Below are 16023 nucleotides of genomic sequence, written 5' to 3' on the forward strand. Positions count from 1 at the left end.
AAAGCTCTTCATAACTAAATCACATCAATACTCCCATAACACCCCCTTGTTTATTTATTTATTTATTTATTTTACAGAACATATGTATTTGTATAGCAACAAACAAACATGTGGCCCATATTAAACCTCTGCCATCAAGATAGTGACAGATATAAACTTTTCATCCTTATTAAATGTAACATAAAAAAATTGAAAAACTAACCAAAAGTGAAGGCAAAATAACATAATCTCCACAGAGCAATGTTTACTTACTGAATATTAAAACTCAACTAAATATTTTACCATGTGAGCACTAAGATATAATTAACTCTGCAAAACTGCAAAACTAACTCAAAAGTGCACTCGACTGCATTTTAATCTCTGAATCTCATTGGAATTGTTACCACTCTACTTGAACTAGTGCGATAAGGCTGAGTTAAATAAGATGGGTTACCGTTGTCCTCATGAGCCGATGCACCTTGTCAGTGAAGAGACTGTTGCCACAGTCCCCATCAACAGCCACTGTGCTCATCGGAGGTGTAAACACAGTCTCGGTAGTCTGTCTGAGATGTCTCCTGTTTCAACGAAAAATTCTTCCTCATGGGAGGCGACTCATAGGAAAGTGACTGCTCATGTTCTATCAGAACCACAGCTGGCTTCCATTTGTCTCAAACCTGTGCCATGAAGGCCCCACACATACCTGGGAGTACTTCCCTCCATGGAGGTCCGCTCATTCTCAAGCCGTACTTGGACTCTGCGTGGACTCCGTGCATACAGTTACGTGCAGAGTTAAATTTTCATGACCTAATACGAATACGCGGTGTCACTCTATAAACTGCTTGGCAGCAAGAAGTCTTTACATGAAACTGTTTTTTATGTGACAACAAGCTTGATACTCTGAGCTGCTCCAAGCTACCAGTCGCAAGGATGTGCTGCATCACAGTCCCTCTCTTATCACACTGACAGGTGTGCGGTGGTAAGACTGCTGAGGCAGCAGTTTAGCATTATCATCGTTATAGAACTTTTGTTTTACCTGCCTTTCCTTCAGGCGTTTTTCAAATTCAAACATACTTTATTGATCCCAAAGGGAAATTACATGTTGTTATTCCTATGATCCAAATTCTTCAAAGAGTTATTGTAGCTAGGGATGGCTACTGGCAGGAAATATATCTTGTAGCGGTTTGTTTTGCAGCAAATTTGAAGAAGCCTTTGACTGAAGACACTTCATTTTCCCAGACAGTCCCATGAAGAGGATGGTGAGGGTTGTTCGGAATTTTCTTGGTTTTATAGAGAATTCGTCTTTGCATTGTCATGGTTCCACATTTCAAGAACTCCTTTGTTTTGTTCACATTCAAGATGAGATGATTATTCCCACACCATGCCACAAAGCGATCTACTAGCTCTCTGTACTAACTCTGCTTTCTTGTCTATTTCTGATACACCCAACAACTGCAGAATCGTTTGAGTATTTCTGTAAATAACAGAAGTTGGACTTGTGCTGGAGGCCAGAAGTCAGTTTACAGAGTGAAAAGGACCAGTGAGAGTACAGTCCCCTGTAGTGCTCCTGTGCTGCTGACCACCTGACTAGACAAAGTCCTTCAGTCTCACAAAATGTGGTTTGTTCGTCATGTAGTCGTAGATACTGTTGAGGCCTCCACCTGAGTCTTCAGGAGTTTCTGACAAAACAAATCAAGATGTATTGTGTTAAATGCACTGGATAAATCAAAGAACATGATCCTCGCTGTGCTGTCTGCTTTGTTCTGACGACAGTTGGTTTGTTGAAGAAGGTGTATGATGGTGTTCTCCACTCCACCTCCACGGCGATAAGAAAACTGCAGGAGGTCTTGATATTTGCTTGTCTGCTTACTCAGGTGACCAGCAGGAGTCTCTCCAGGATCCTCATGATGTGGGATGTCAGGGCAATAGGTCTACAGTCGTTAATGACTGAATGGTGAGTTTTATTTGGTAGAGGAACAAGGCAGGATGTCTTCCACAACCATAGAACATTCTTTTGGGTTAGGCTATGGTAGAAGATATGTTGCAGAATCCCAGAGAGCTGCTCTCAACAGACCTTCAGGACTCTGGGGCAGGAAAGTATGACTGTTACATCCCCCAGCAAAGACTGCCACCTCACGATTCTGCCAACAGACAAAGGCAGATGCACAGTAGTACTTAACACAACCAATTACCATGAGAAATATTGCATCTACTGATGAACAGTAACACACAGTGTGCGATTTGCAAAAAAAAAAAAAAAAAAAAAAAAGAGGGGGGGATAACTTCAAAAGTTTTAATAATTAATAAAAGTTTTATTAATAATGGTTAATTATCAGGTGCTCTTTCAGGTAGCTCGCTAGATCCAGTAGGTTAGACCTTTGTTTTTAAACTTGCACCATCTACTGTCAGGACTCGGGAGTGGGTATTAGTTTACTTTAACGCACAGGTGTCAAAGTCTGCAACTTTTAGATGTGTCCCTGGTCCGACACGCCTGAGTCAAATAATCGGGTAATTAGCAGGACTCTGAAAAACCTGACTGCATACTGAGGAGCTAATTGTGCCATTTGATTCAGGCATGTGGGACCACGGAAACCTCTAAAAGTTTCAGGACACCGGCCCTTGAGGACTGGAGCTTGACTTACAAGTGGTACCAGGTAAAGAACAACAGTAACGGAGTAAGATAACAATGACAGCTGAACTTTCTTATTTAACAGGATTATTGCACAGGTAATTGCACAGGGTATTAAATAGTAATTGCACATTAGTTATTGCACAAGTTATTACAGTTATAGTGCAGCATTGTAAAGTCTAATAGCAGCAGGGATGAATGACCTGTGGTAGCGGTCCTTTTTACAGACAGGATGTCTAAGCCTGTCACTAAAGGAGCTGCTCAGCTCCTCTACAGTCTGATGCAGGGGGTGAAAGGTCTTGTTCATTAACATCAGTTTAAACATCAGTTTCCTTGTAAATACATGCAGCTTAGTGAGAGGGATTGCTAACAGTCCATTTGTTCGGGCAAACAACTTTAACAATGATAATAGTCTCAAAAGGCCTTGTGGTGTGCCATTTCTTTCAACTGCTTAGCGAGAGGGATTGCTAACAGTCCTTTTGTTTACCACTATTCTAACGCTTATTTAATTTCTTGGACATCCGTTTCCTTGTAAATACATGCCATTTGTTCAGGCAAACAACTTTAACAATGATAAAAGTCTCAAAAGGCCTTGTGGTGTGCCATTTCTTTCAACTGCTTAGCAAGAGCGATTGCTAACAGTCCTGTTGTTTACAACTATTCTAACGCTTATTTAGATCTTGGACATCCTATTCCTTGTAAATACATGCCATTTGTAGAGGCAAACTACTTTAACAATGTTAATAGTCTCAAAAGGCCTTGTGGTGAGCCATTTCTTTCAACTGCTTAGCGAGAGGGATTGCTAACAGTCCTGTTGTTTACAACTATTCTAACGCTTATTTAGTTTCTTGGACATCCTATTCCTTGTAAATACATGCCTTTTGTACATGCAAACTACTTTAACAATGTTAATAGACTCAAAAGGCCTTGTGGTGTGTCATTTCTTTCAACAGCTTAGTGAGAGGTAGTGCTAACAGTCCATTTATAACACAACTATTCTCATGCTGATTTAGTTTTTTTGTACATCTATTTCCCTGTAAATATATGGCATTCATACAGTCAAACTACTTGAATAAAGTTAATAGCCTCACAAAGGTACTGCTAAGTATGAATGTGAAAACAAATATTCTCTGGCTAATTGAGTTTTATGGACACCTATTTTGTTGCAAAGCATCTATAAGAACTACAATTATACAAACTTCAAATGAGGTATGATACTTACACACGAAGATTTGAGATTTCAACCAAAATGTGCTGGTAGAAATCACTTTTCAGGTCCCAAAGCGATCAAGCATTTAAAGGAGCAGCAAAAAAAATCTGGCTGTTGCAAACCTCTTTGTTTCCCTGGAAGCACAGGGTGACCTTTGACTTGTCTGTACAAATAGTCTGACTTTCCACAAGGTTGGATGAAAATATGTGATTAAGAAAAATCACAGCATGAGGAAACAACAGAATCCTTGATAGTAGTATGGTAGCGGACATGGGTCATTTTAGCAGGGTTTTCATGCCTCGTTGGCGCAGCAGGCAGCGCGTCAGTCTCATAATCTGAAGGTCGTGAGTTCAACCCTCACACGGGGCATTTGTTTTGATCGTCCACTTCAGGTACCTATTATCTCTCGTCACGGCACCACATCAGTAATGGTACGAAAGGGCTAGTGGCGCAATGGATAACGCGTCTGACTACGGATCAGAAGACTCTAGGTTCGACTCCTGGCTAGCTCGAGGATATTTTAAAACCTAATCTCATTGTTGCATTGAGAAGGGTGCAAATGTCTTTGCATGATAGACTTTACAAGTACTCTGGCGTTTGTACAAGCAGGCTCAACGACAGTCTCAAAAAGCCATGTGCTTTGTAATTTCTTTCAACTGCTTAGCGAGAGGGATTGCTAACAGTCCTGTCGTTTACCACTATTCTAACGCTTATTTAGTTTCTTGGACATCCGTTTCCTTGTAAATACATGCCATTTGTTTGGGCAAACAACTTTAACAATGTTAATAGTCTCAAAAGGCCTTGTGGTGTGCCATTTCTTTCAACTGCTTAGCGAGAGGGATTGCTAACAGTCCTGTTGTTTACAACTATTCTAACGCTTATTTAGTTTCTTGGACATCCTATTCCTTGTAAATACATGCCATTTGTAGAGGCAAACTACTTTAACAATGTTAATAGTCTCAAAAGGCCTTGTGGTGAGCCATTTCTTTCAACTGCTTAGCGAGAGGGATTGCTAACAGTCCTGTTGTTTACAACTATTCTAACGCTTATTTAGTTTCTTGGACATCCTATTCCTTGTAAATACATGCCTTTTGTACATGCAAACTACTTTAACAATGTTAATAGACTCAAAAGGCCTTGTGGTGTGTCATTTCTTTCAACAGCTTAGTGAGAGGTAGTGCTAACAGTCCATTTATAACACAACTATTCTCATGCTGATTTAGTTTTTTTGTACATCTATTTCCCTGTAAATATATGGCATTCATACAGTCAAACTACTTGAATAAAGTTAATAGCCTCACAAAGGTACTGCTAAGTATGAATGTGAAAACAAATATTCTCTGGCTAATTGAGTTTTATGGACACCTATTTTGTTGCAAAGCATCTATAAGAACTACAATTATACAAACTTCAAATGAGGTATGATACTTACACACGAAGATTTGAGATTTCAACCAAAATGTGCTGGTAGAAATCACTTTTCAGGTCCCAAAGCGATCAAGCATTTAAAGGAGCAGCAAAAAAAATCTGGCTGTTGCAAACCTCTTTGTTTCCCTGGAAGCACAGGGTGACCTTTGACTTGTCTGTACAAATAGTCTGACTTTCCACAAGGTTGGATGAAAATATGTGATTAAGAAAAATCACAGCATGAGGAAACAACAGAATCCTTGATAGTAGTATGGTAGCGGACATGGGTCATTTTAGCAGGGTTTTCATGCCTCGTTGGCGCAGCAGGCAGCGCGTCAGTCTCATAATCTGAAGGTCGTGAGTTCAACCCTCACACGGGGCATTTGTTTTGATCGTCCACTTCAGGTACCTATTATCTCTCGTCACGGCACCACATCAGTAATGGTACGAAAGGGCTAGTGGCGCAATGGATAACGCGTCTGACTACGGATCAGAAGACTCTAGGTTCGACTCCTGGCTAGCTCGAGGATATTTTAAAACCTAATCTCATTGTTGCATTGAGAAGGGTGCAAATGTCTTTGCATGATAGACTTTACAAGTACTCTGGCGTTTGTACAAGCAGGCTCAACGACAGTCTCAAAAAGCCATGTGCTTTGTAATTTCTTTCAACTGCTTAGCGAGAGGGATTGCTAACAGTCCTGTTGTTTACCACTATTCTAACGCTTATTTAGTTTCTTGGACATCCGTTTCCTTGTAAATACATGCCATTTGTTAGGGCAAACAACTTTAACAATGTTAATAGTCTCAAAAGGCCTTGTGGTGTGCCATTTCTTTCAACTGCTTAGCGAGAGGGATTGCTAACAGTCCTGTTGTTTACAACTATTCTAACGCTTATTTAGTTTCTTGGACATCCTATTCCTTGTAAATACATGCCATTTGTAGAGGCAAACTACTTTAACAATGTTAATAGTCTCAAAAGGCCTTGTGGTGAGCCATTTCTTTCAACTGCTTAGCGAGAGGGATTGCTAACAGTCCTGTTGTTTACAACTATTCTAACGCTTATTTAGTTTCTTGGACATCCTATTCCTTGTAAATACATGCCTTTTGTACATGCAAACTACTTTAACAATGTTAATAGACTCAAAAGGCCTTGTGGTGTGTCATTTCTTTCAACAGCTTAGTGAGAGGTAGTGCTAACAGTCCATTTATAACACAACTATTCTCATGCTGATTTAGTTTTTTTGTACATCTATTTCCCTGTAAATATATGGCATTCATACAGTCAAACTACTTGAATAAAGTTAATAGCCTCACAAAGGTACTGCTAAGTATGAATGTGAAAACAAATATTCTCTGGCTAATTGAGTTTTATGGACACCTATTTTGTTGCAAAGCATCTATAAGAACTACAATTATACAAACTTCAAATGAGGTATGATACTTACACACGAAGATTTGAGATTTCAACCAAAATGTGCTGGTAGAAATCACTTTTCAGGTCCCAAAGCGATCAAGCATTTAAAGGAGCAGCAAAAAAAATCTGGCTGTTGCAAACCTCTTTGTTTCCCTGGAAGCACAGGGTGACCTTTGACTTGTCTGTACAAATAGTCTGACTTTCCACAAGGTTGGATGAAAATATGTGATTAAGAAAAATCACAGCATGAGGAAACAACAGAATCCTTGATAGTAGTATGGTAGCGGACATGGGTCATTTTAGCAGGGTTTTCATGCCTCGTTGGCGCAGCAGGCAGCGCGTCAGTCTCATAATCTGAAGGTCGTGAGTTCAACCCTCACACGGGGCATTTGTTTTGATCGTCCACTTCAGGTACCTATTATCTCTCGTCACGGCACCACATCAGTAATGGTACGAAAGGGCTAGTGGCGCAATGGATAACGCGTCTGACTACGGATCAGAAGACTCTAGGTTCGACTCCTGGCTAGCTCGAGGATATTTTAAAACCTAATCTCATTGTTGCATTGAGAAGGGTGCAAATGTCTTTGCATGATAGACTTTACAAGTACTCTGGCGTTTGTACAAGCAGGCTCAACGACAGTCTCAAAAAGCCATGTGCTTTGTAATTTCTTTCAACTGCTTAGCGAGAGGGATTGCTAACAGTCCTGTTGTTTACCACTATTCTAACGCTTATTTAGTTTCTTGGACATCCGTTTCCTTGTAAATACATGCCATTTGTTCGGGCAAACAACTTTAACAATGTTAATAGTCTCAAAAGGCCTTGTGGTGTGCCATTTCTTTCAACTGCTTAGCGAGAGGGATTGCTAACAGTCCTGTTGTTTACAACTATTCTAACGCTTATTTAGTTTCTTGGACATCCTATTCCTTGTAAATACATGCCATTTGTAGAGGCAAACTACTTTAACAATGTTAATAGTCTCAAAAGGCCTTGTGGTGAGCCATTTCTTTCAACTGCTTAGCGAGAGGGATTGCTAACAGTCCTGTTGTTTACAACTATTCTAACGCTTATTTAGTTTCTTGGACATCCTATTCCTTGTAAATACATGCCTTTTGTACATGCAAACTACTTTAACAATGTTAATAGACTCAAAAGGCCTTGTGGTGTGTCATTTCTTTCAACAGCTTAGTGAGAGGTAGTGCTAACAGTCCATTTATAACACAACTATTCTCATGCTGATTTAGTTTTTTTGTACATCTATTTCCCTGTAAATATATGGCATTCATACAGTCAAACTACTTGAATAAAGTTAATAGCCTCACAAAGGTACTGCTAAGTATGAATGTGAAAACAAATATTCTCTGGCTAATTGAGTTTTATGGACACCTATTTTGTTGCAAAGCATCTATAAGAACTACAATTATACAAACTTCAAATGAGGTATGATACTTACACACGAAGATTTGAGATTTCAACCAAAATGTGCTGGTAGAAATCACTTTTCAGGTCCCAAAGCGATCAAGCATTTAAAGGAGCAGCAAAAAAAATCTGGCTGTTGCAAACCTCTTTGTTTCCCTGGAAGCACAGGGTGACCTTTGACTTGTCTGTACAAATAGTCTGACTTTCCACAAGGTTGGATGAAAATATGTGATTAAGAAAAATCACAGCATGAGGAAACAACAGAATCCTTGATAGTAGTATGGTAGCGGACATGGGTCATTTTAGCAGGGTTTTCATGCCTCGTTGGCGCAGCAGGCAGCGCGTCAGTCTCATAATCTGAAGGTCGTGAGTTCAACCCTCACACGGGGCATTTGTTTTGATCGTCCACTTCAGGTACCTATTATCTCTCGTCACGGCACCACATCAGTAATGGTACGAAAGGGCTAGTGGCGCAATGGATAACGCGTCTGACTACGGATCAGAAGACTCTAGGTTCGACTCCTGGCTAGCTCGAGGATATTTTAAAACCTAATCTCATTGTTGCATTGAGAAGGGTGCAAATGTCTTTGCATGATAGACTTTACAAGTACTCTGGCGTTTGTACAAGCAGGCTCAACGACAGTCTCAAAAAGCCATGTGCTTTGTAATTTCTTTCAACTGCTTAGCGAGAGGGATTGCTAACAGTCCTGTCGTTTACCACTATTCTAACGCTTATTTAGTTTCTTGGACATCCGTTTCCTTGTAAATACATGCCATTTGTTCGGGCAAACAACTTTAACAATGTTAATAGTCTCAAAAGGCCTTGTGGTGTGCCATTTCTTTCAACTGCTTAGCGAGAGGGATTGCTAACAGTCCTGTTGTTTACAACTATTCTAACGCTTATTTAGTTTCTTGGACATCCTATTCCTTGTAAATACATGCCATTTGTAGAGGCAAACTACTTTAACAATGTTAATAGTCTCAAAAGGCCTTGTGGTGAGCCATTTCTTTCAACTGCTTAGCGAGAGGGATTGCTAACAGTCCTGTTGTTTACAACTATTCTAACGCTTATTTAGTTTCTTGGACATCCTATTCCTTGTAAATACATGCCTTTTGTACATGCAAACTACTTTAACAATGTTAATAGACTCAAAAGGCCTTGTGGTGTGTCATTTCTTTCAACAGCTTAGTGAGAGGTAGTGCTAACAGTCCATTTATAACACAACTATTCTCATGCTGATTTAGTTTTTTTGTACATCTATTTCCCTGTAAATATATGGCATTCATACAGTCAAACTACTTGAATAAAGTTAATAGCCTCACAAAGGTACTGCTAAGTATGAATGTGAAAACAAATATTCTCTGGCTAATTGAGTTTTATGGACACCTATTTTGTTGCAAAGCATCTATAAGAACTACAATTATACAAACTTCAAATGAGGTATGATACTTACACACGAAGATTTGAGATTTCAACCAAAATGTGCTGGTAGAAATCACTTTTCAGGTCCCAAAGCGATCAAGCATTTAAAGGAGCAGCAAAAAAAATCTGGCTGTTGCAAACCTCTTTGTTTCCCTGGAAGCACAGGGTGACCTTTGACTTGTCTGTACAAATAGTCTGACTTTCCACAAGGTTGGATGAAAATATGTGATTAAGAAAAATCACAGCATGAGGAAACAACAGAATCCTTGATAGTAGTATGGTAGCGGACATGGGTCATTTTAGCAGGGTTTTCATGCCTCGTTGGCGCAGCAGGCAGCGCGTCAGTCTCATAATCTGAAGGTCGTGAGTTCAACCCTCACACGGGGCATTTGTTTTGATCGTCCACTTCAGGTACCTATTATCTCTCGTCACGGCACCACATCAGTAATGGTACGAAAGGGCTAGTGGCGCAATGGATAACGCGTCTGACTACGGATCAGAAGACTCTAGGTTCGACTCCTGGCTAGCTCGAGGATATTTTAAAACCTAATCTCATTGTTGCATTGAGAAGGGTGCAAATGTCTTTGCATGATAGACTTTACAAGTACTCTGGCGTTTGTACAAGCAGGCTCAACGACAGTCTCAAAAAGCCATGTGCTTTGTAATTTCTTTCAACTGCTTAGCGAGAGGGATTGCTAACAGTCCTGTCGTTTACCACTATTCTAACGCTTATTTAGTTTCTTGGACATCCGTTTCCTTGTAAATACATGCCATTTGTTCGGGCAAACAACTTTAACAATGTTAATAGTCTCAAAAGGCCTTGTGGTGAGCCATTTCTTTCAACTGCTTAGCGAGAGGGATTGCTAACAGTCCTGTTGTTTACAACTATTCTAACGCTTATTTAGTTTCTTGGACATCCTATTCCTTGTAAATACATGCCTTTTGTACATGCAAACTACTTTAACAATGTTAATAGACTCAAAAGGCCTTGTGGTGTGTCATTTCTTTCAACAGCTTAGTGAGAGGTAGTGCTAACAGTCCATTTATAACACAACTATTCTCATGCTGATTTAGTTTTTTTGTACATCTATTTCCCTGTAAATATATGGCATTCATACAGTCAAACTACTTGAATAAAGTTAATAGCCTCACAAAGGTACTGCTAAGTATGAATGTGAAAACAAATATTCTCTGGCTAATTGAGTTTTATGGACACCTATTTTGTTGCAAAGCATCTATAAGAACTACAATTATACAAACTTCAAATGAGGTATGATACTTACACACGAAGATTTGAGATTTCAACCAAAATGTGCTGGTAGAAATCACTTTTCAGGTCCCAAAGCGATCAAGCATTTAAAGGAGCAGCAAAAAAAATCTGGCTGTTGCAAACCTCTTTGTTTCCCTGGAAGCACAGGGTGACCTTTGACTTGTCTGTACAAATAGTCTGACTTTCCACAAGGTTGGATGAAAATATGTGATTAAGAAAAATCACAGCATGAGGAAACAACAGAATCCTTGATAGTAGTATGGTAGCGGACATGGGTCATTTTAGCAGGGTTTTCATGCCTCGTTGGCGCAGCAGGCAGCGCGTCAGTCTCATAATCTGAAGGTCGTGAGTTCAACCCTCACACGGGGCATTTGTTTTGATCGTCCACTTCAGGTACCTATTATCTCTCGTCACGGCACCACATCAGTAATGGTACGAAAGGGCTAGTGGCGCAATGGATAACGCGTCTGACTACGGATCAGAAGACTCTAGGTTCGACTCCTGGCTAGCTCGAGGATATTTTAAAACCTAATCTCATTGTTGCATTGAGAAGGGTGCAAATGTCTTTGCATGATAGACTTTACAAGTACTCTGGCGTTTGTACAAGCAGGCTCAACGACAGTCTCAAAAAGCCATGTGCTTTGTAATTTCTTTCAACTGCTTAGCGAGAGGGATTGCTAACAGTCCTGTCGTTTACCACTATTCTAACGCTTATTTAGTTTCTTGGACATCCGTTTCCTTGTAAATACATGCCATTTGTTCGGGCAAACAACTTTAACAATGTTAATAGTCTCAAAAGGCCTTGTGGTGTGCCATTTCTTTCAACTGCTTAGCGAGAGGGATTGCTAACAGTCCTGTTGTTTACAACTATTCTAACGCTTATTTAGTTTCTTGGACATCCTATTCCTTGTAAATACATGCCATTTGTAGAGGCAAACTACTTTAACAATGTTAATAGTCTCAAAAGGCCTTGTGGTGAGCCATTTCTTTCAACTGCTTAGCGAGAGGGATTGCTAACAGTCCTGTTGTTTACAACTATTCTAACGCTTATTTAGTTTCTTGGACATCCTATTCCTTGTAAATACATGCCTTTTGTACATGCAAACTACTTTAACAATGTTAATAGACTCAAAAGGCCTTGTGGTGTGTCATTTCTTTCAACAGCTTAGTGAGAGGTAGTGCTAACAGTCCATTTATAACACAACTATTCTCATGCTGATTTAGTTTTTTTGTACATCTATTTCCCTGTAAATATATGGCATTCATACAGTCAAACTACTTGAATAAAGTTAATAGCCTCACAAAGGTACTGCTAAGTATGAATGTGAAAACAAATATTCTCTGGCTAATTGAGTTTTATGGACACCTATTTTGTTGCAAAGCATCTATAAGAACTACAATTATACAAACTTCAAATGAGGTATGATACTTACACACGAAGATTTGAGATTTCAACCAAAATGTGCTGGTAGAAATCACTTTTCAGGTCCCAAAGCGATCAAGCATTTAAAGGAGCAGCAAAAAAAATCTGGCTGTTGCAAACCTCTTTGTTTCCCTGGAAGCACAGGGTGACCTTTGACTTGTCTGTACAAATAGTCTGACTTTCCACAAGGTTGGATGAAAATATGTGATTAAGAAAAATCACAGCATGAGGAAACAACAGAATCCTTGATAGTAGTATGGTAGCGGACATGGGTCATTTTAGCAGGGTTTTCATGCCTCGTTGGCGCAGCAGGCAGCGCGTCAGTCTCATAATCTGAAGGTCGTGAGTTCAACCCTCACACGGGGCATTTGTTTTGATCGTCCACTTCAGGTACCTATTATCTCTCGTCACGGCACCACATCAGTAATGGTACGAAAGGGCTAGTGGCGCAATGGATAACGCGTCTGACTACGGATCAGAAGACTCTAGGTTCGACTCCTGGCTAGCTCGAGGATATTTTAAAACCTAATCTCATTGTTGCATTGAGAAGGGTGCAAATGTCTTTGCATGATAGACTTTACAAGTACTCTGGCGTTTGTACAAGCAGGCTCAACGACAGTCTCAAAAAGCCATGTGCTTTGTAATTTCTTTCAACTGCTTAGCGAGAGGGATTGCTAACAGTCCTGTCGTTTACCACTATTCTAACGCTTATTTAGTTTCTTGGACATCCGTTTCCTTGTAAATACATGCCATTTGTTCGGGCAAACAACTTTAACAATGTTAATAGTCTCAAAAGGCCTTGTGGTGTGCCATTTCTTTCAACTGCTTAGCGAGAGGGATTGCTAACAGTCCTGTTGTTTACAACTATTCTAACGCTTATTTAGTTTCTTGGACATCCTATTCCTTGTAAATACATGCCATTTGTAGAGGCAAACTACTTTAACAATGTTAATAGTCTCAAAAGGCCTTGTGGTGAGCCATTTCTTTCAACTGCTTAGCGAGAGGGATTGCTAACAGTCCTGTTGTTTACAACTATTCTAACGCTTATTTAGTTTCTTGGACATCCTATTCCTTGTAAATACATGCCTTTTGTACATGCAAACTACTTTAACAATGTTAATAGACTCAAAAGGCCTTGTGGTGTGTCATTTCTTTCAACAGCTTAGTGAGAGGTAGTGCTAACAGTCCATTTATAACACAACTATTCTCATGCTGATTTAGTTTTTTTGTACATCTATTTCCCTGTAAATATATGGCATTCATACAGTCAAACTACTTGAATAAAGTTAATAGCCTCACAAAGGTACTGCTAAGTATGAATGTGAAAACAAATATTCTCTGGCTAATTGAGTTTTATGGACACCTATTTTGTTGCAAAGCATCTATAAGAACTACAATTATACAAACTTCAAATGAGGTATGATACTTACACACGAAGATTTGAGATTTCAACCAAAATGTGCTGGTAGAAATCACTTTTCAGGTCCCAAAGCGATCAAGCATTTAAAGGAGCAGCAAAAAAAATCTGGCTGTTGCAAACCTCTTTGTTTCCCTGGAAGCACAGGGTGACCTTTGACTTGTCTGTACAAATAGTCTGACTTTCCACAAGGTTGGATGAAAATATGTGATTAAGAAAAATCACAGCATGAGGAAACAACAGAATCCTTGATAGTAGTATGGTAGCGGACATGGGTCATTTTAGCAGGGTTTTCATGCCTCGTTGGCGCAGCAGGCAGCGCGTCAGTCTCATAATCTGAAGGTCGTGAGTTCAACCCTCACACGGGGCATTTGTTTTGATCGTCCACTTCAGGTACCTATTATCTCTCGTCACGGCACCACATCAGTAATGGTACGAAAGGGCTAGTGGCGCAATGGATAACGCGTCTGACTACGGATCAGAAGACTCTAGGTTCGACTCCTGGCTAGCTCGAGGATATTTTAAAACCTAATCTCATTGTTGCATTGAGAAGGGTGCAAATGTCTTTGCATGATAGACTTTACAAGTACTCTGGCGTTTGTACAAGCAGGCTCAACGACAGTCTCAAAAAGCCATGTGCTTTGTAATTTCTTTCAACTGCTTAGCGAGAGGGATTGCTAACAGTCCTGTCGTTTACCACTATTCTAACGCTTATTTAGTTTCTTGGACATCCGTTTCCTTGTAAATACATGCCATTTGTTCGGGCAAACAACTTTAACAATGTTAATAGTCTCAAAAGGCCTTGTGGTGTGCCATTTCTTTCAACTGCTTAGCGAGAGGGATTGCTAACAGTCCTGTTGTTTACAACTATTCTAACGCTTATTTAGTTTCTTGGACATCCTATTCCTTGTAAATACATGCCATTTGTAGAGGCAAACTACTTTAACAATGTTAATAGTCTCAAAAGGCCTTGTGGTGAGCCATTTCTTTCAACTGCTTAGCGAGAGGGATTGCTAACAGTCCTGTTGTTTACAACTATTCTAACGCTTATTTAGTTTCTTGGACATCCTATTCCTTGTAAATACATGCCTTTTGTACATGCAAACTACTTTAACAATGTTAATAGACTCAAAAGGCCTTGTGGTGTGTCATTTCTTTCAACAGCTTAGTGAGAGGTAGTGCTAACAGTCCATTTATAACACAACTATTCTCATGCTGATTTAGTTTTTTTGTACATCTATTTCCCTGTAAATATATGGCATTCATACAGTCAAACTACTTGAATAAAGTTAATAGCCTCACAAAGGTACTGCTAAGTATGAATGTGAAAACAAATATTCTCTGGCTAATTGAGTTTTATGGACACCTATTTTGTTGCAAAGCATCTATAAGAACTACAATTATACAAACTTCAAATGAGGTATGATACTTACACACGAAGATTTGAGATTTCAACCAAAATGTGCTGGTAGAAATCACTTTTCAGGTCCCAAAGCGATCAAGCATTTAAAGGAGCAGCAAAAAAAATCTGGCTGTTGCAAACCTCTTTGTTTCCCTGGAAGCACAGGGTGACCTTTGACTTGTCTGTACAAATAGTCTGACTTTCCACAAGGTTGGATGAAAATATGTGATTAAGAAAAATCACAGCATGAGGAAACAACAGAATCCTTGATAGTAGTATGGTAGCGGACATGGGTCATTTTAGCAGGGTTTTCATGCCTCGTTGGCGCAGCAGGCAGCGCGTCAGTCTCATAATCTGAAGGTCGTGAGTTCAACCCTCACACGGGGCATTTGTTTTGATCGTCCACTTCAGGTACCTATTATCTCTCGTCACGGCACCACATCAGTAATGGTACGAAAGGGCTAGTGGCGCAATGGATAACGCGTCTGACTACGGATCAGAAGACTCTAGGTTCGACTCCTGGCTAGCTCGAGGATATTTTAAAACCTAATCTCATTGTTGCATTGAGAAGGGTGCAAATGTCTTTGCATGATAGACTTTACAAGTACTCTGGCGTTTGTACAAGCAGGCTCAACGACAGTCTCAAAAAGCCATGTGCTTTGTAATTTCTTTCAACTGCTTAGCGAGAGGGATTGCTAACAGTCCTGTCGTTTACCACTATTCTAACGCTTATTTAGTTTCTTGGACATCCGTTTCCTTGTAAATACATGCCATTTGTTCGGGCAAACAACTTTAACAATGTTAATAGTCTCAAAAGGCCTTGTGGTGAGCCATTTCTTTCAACTGCTTAGCGAGAGGGATTGCTAACAGTCCTGTTGTTTACAACTATTCTAACGCTTATTTAGTTTCTTGGACATCCTATTCCTTGTAAATACATGCCATTTGTAGAGGCAAACTACTTTAACAATGTTAATAGTCTCAAAAGGCCTTGTGGTGAGCCATTTCTTTCAACTGCTTAGCGAGAGGGATTGCTAA

At 39.7% G+C, this 16023-nt stretch overlaps 18 non-coding genes across 18 annotated transcripts; all 18 read left to right on the forward strand.

Moving 5' to 3' along the window:
- The first annotated feature begins 4111 nt into the window (after window positions 1–4111).
- trnam-cau lies at window positions 4112–4184 on the forward strand. The gene has a single exon. It is a non-coding gene; the product is annotated as a tRNA-Met (tRNA).
- A 70-nt stretch (window positions 4185–4254) lies between these two features.
- trnar-acg lies at window positions 4255–4327 on the forward strand. Its single transcript has one exon. It is a non-coding gene; the product is annotated as a tRNA-Arg (tRNA).
- A 1204-nt stretch (window positions 4328–5531) lies between these two features.
- On the forward strand, window positions 5532–5604 carry trnam-cau. Its single transcript has one exon. It is a non-coding gene; the product is annotated as a tRNA-Met (tRNA).
- A 70-nt stretch (window positions 5605–5674) lies between these two features.
- Window positions 5675–5747, forward strand: trnar-acg. Its single transcript has one exon. It is a non-coding gene; the product is annotated as a tRNA-Arg (tRNA).
- Window positions 5748–6951: 1204 nt separating this feature from the next.
- On the forward strand, window positions 6952–7024 carry trnam-cau. Its single transcript has one exon. It is a non-coding gene; the product is annotated as a tRNA-Met (tRNA).
- Window positions 7025–7094: 70 nt separating this feature from the next.
- trnar-acg lies at window positions 7095–7167 on the forward strand. The gene has a single exon. It is a non-coding gene; the product is annotated as a tRNA-Arg (tRNA).
- Window positions 7168–8371: 1204 nt separating this feature from the next.
- Window positions 8372–8444, forward strand: trnam-cau. Its single transcript has one exon. It is a non-coding gene; the product is annotated as a tRNA-Met (tRNA).
- A 70-nt stretch (window positions 8445–8514) lies between these two features.
- Window positions 8515–8587, forward strand: trnar-acg. Its single transcript has one exon. It is a non-coding gene; the product is annotated as a tRNA-Arg (tRNA).
- A 1204-nt stretch (window positions 8588–9791) lies between these two features.
- trnam-cau lies at window positions 9792–9864 on the forward strand. The gene has a single exon. It is a non-coding gene; the product is annotated as a tRNA-Met (tRNA).
- A 70-nt stretch (window positions 9865–9934) lies between these two features.
- trnar-acg lies at window positions 9935–10007 on the forward strand. The gene has a single exon. It is a non-coding gene; the product is annotated as a tRNA-Arg (tRNA).
- Window positions 10008–11043: 1036 nt separating this feature from the next.
- Window positions 11044–11116, forward strand: trnam-cau. Its single transcript has one exon. It is a non-coding gene; the product is annotated as a tRNA-Met (tRNA).
- Window positions 11117–11186: 70 nt separating this feature from the next.
- Window positions 11187–11259, forward strand: trnar-acg. The gene has a single exon. It is a non-coding gene; the product is annotated as a tRNA-Arg (tRNA).
- A 1204-nt stretch (window positions 11260–12463) lies between these two features.
- On the forward strand, window positions 12464–12536 carry trnam-cau. The gene has a single exon. It is a non-coding gene; the product is annotated as a tRNA-Met (tRNA).
- Window positions 12537–12606: 70 nt separating this feature from the next.
- trnar-acg lies at window positions 12607–12679 on the forward strand. The gene has a single exon. It is a non-coding gene; the product is annotated as a tRNA-Arg (tRNA).
- A 1204-nt stretch (window positions 12680–13883) lies between these two features.
- Window positions 13884–13956, forward strand: trnam-cau. The gene has a single exon. It is a non-coding gene; the product is annotated as a tRNA-Met (tRNA).
- Window positions 13957–14026: 70 nt separating this feature from the next.
- Window positions 14027–14099, forward strand: trnar-acg. Its single transcript has one exon. It is a non-coding gene; the product is annotated as a tRNA-Arg (tRNA).
- A 1204-nt stretch (window positions 14100–15303) lies between these two features.
- trnam-cau lies at window positions 15304–15376 on the forward strand. Its single transcript has one exon. It is a non-coding gene; the product is annotated as a tRNA-Met (tRNA).
- A 70-nt stretch (window positions 15377–15446) lies between these two features.
- trnar-acg lies at window positions 15447–15519 on the forward strand. The gene has a single exon. It is a non-coding gene; the product is annotated as a tRNA-Arg (tRNA).
- Window positions 15520–16023: the final 504 nt, after the last annotated feature.

The sequence above is a fragment of the Fundulus heteroclitus genome, unplaced genomic scaffold, assembly GCF_011125445.2.
Source record: "Fundulus heteroclitus isolate FHET01 unplaced genomic scaffold, MU-UCD_Fhet_4.1 scaffold_179, whole genome shotgun sequence".
In the NCBI taxonomy this organism is placed as follows: domain Eukaryota; kingdom Metazoa; phylum Chordata; class Actinopteri; order Cyprinodontiformes; family Fundulidae; genus Fundulus; species Fundulus heteroclitus.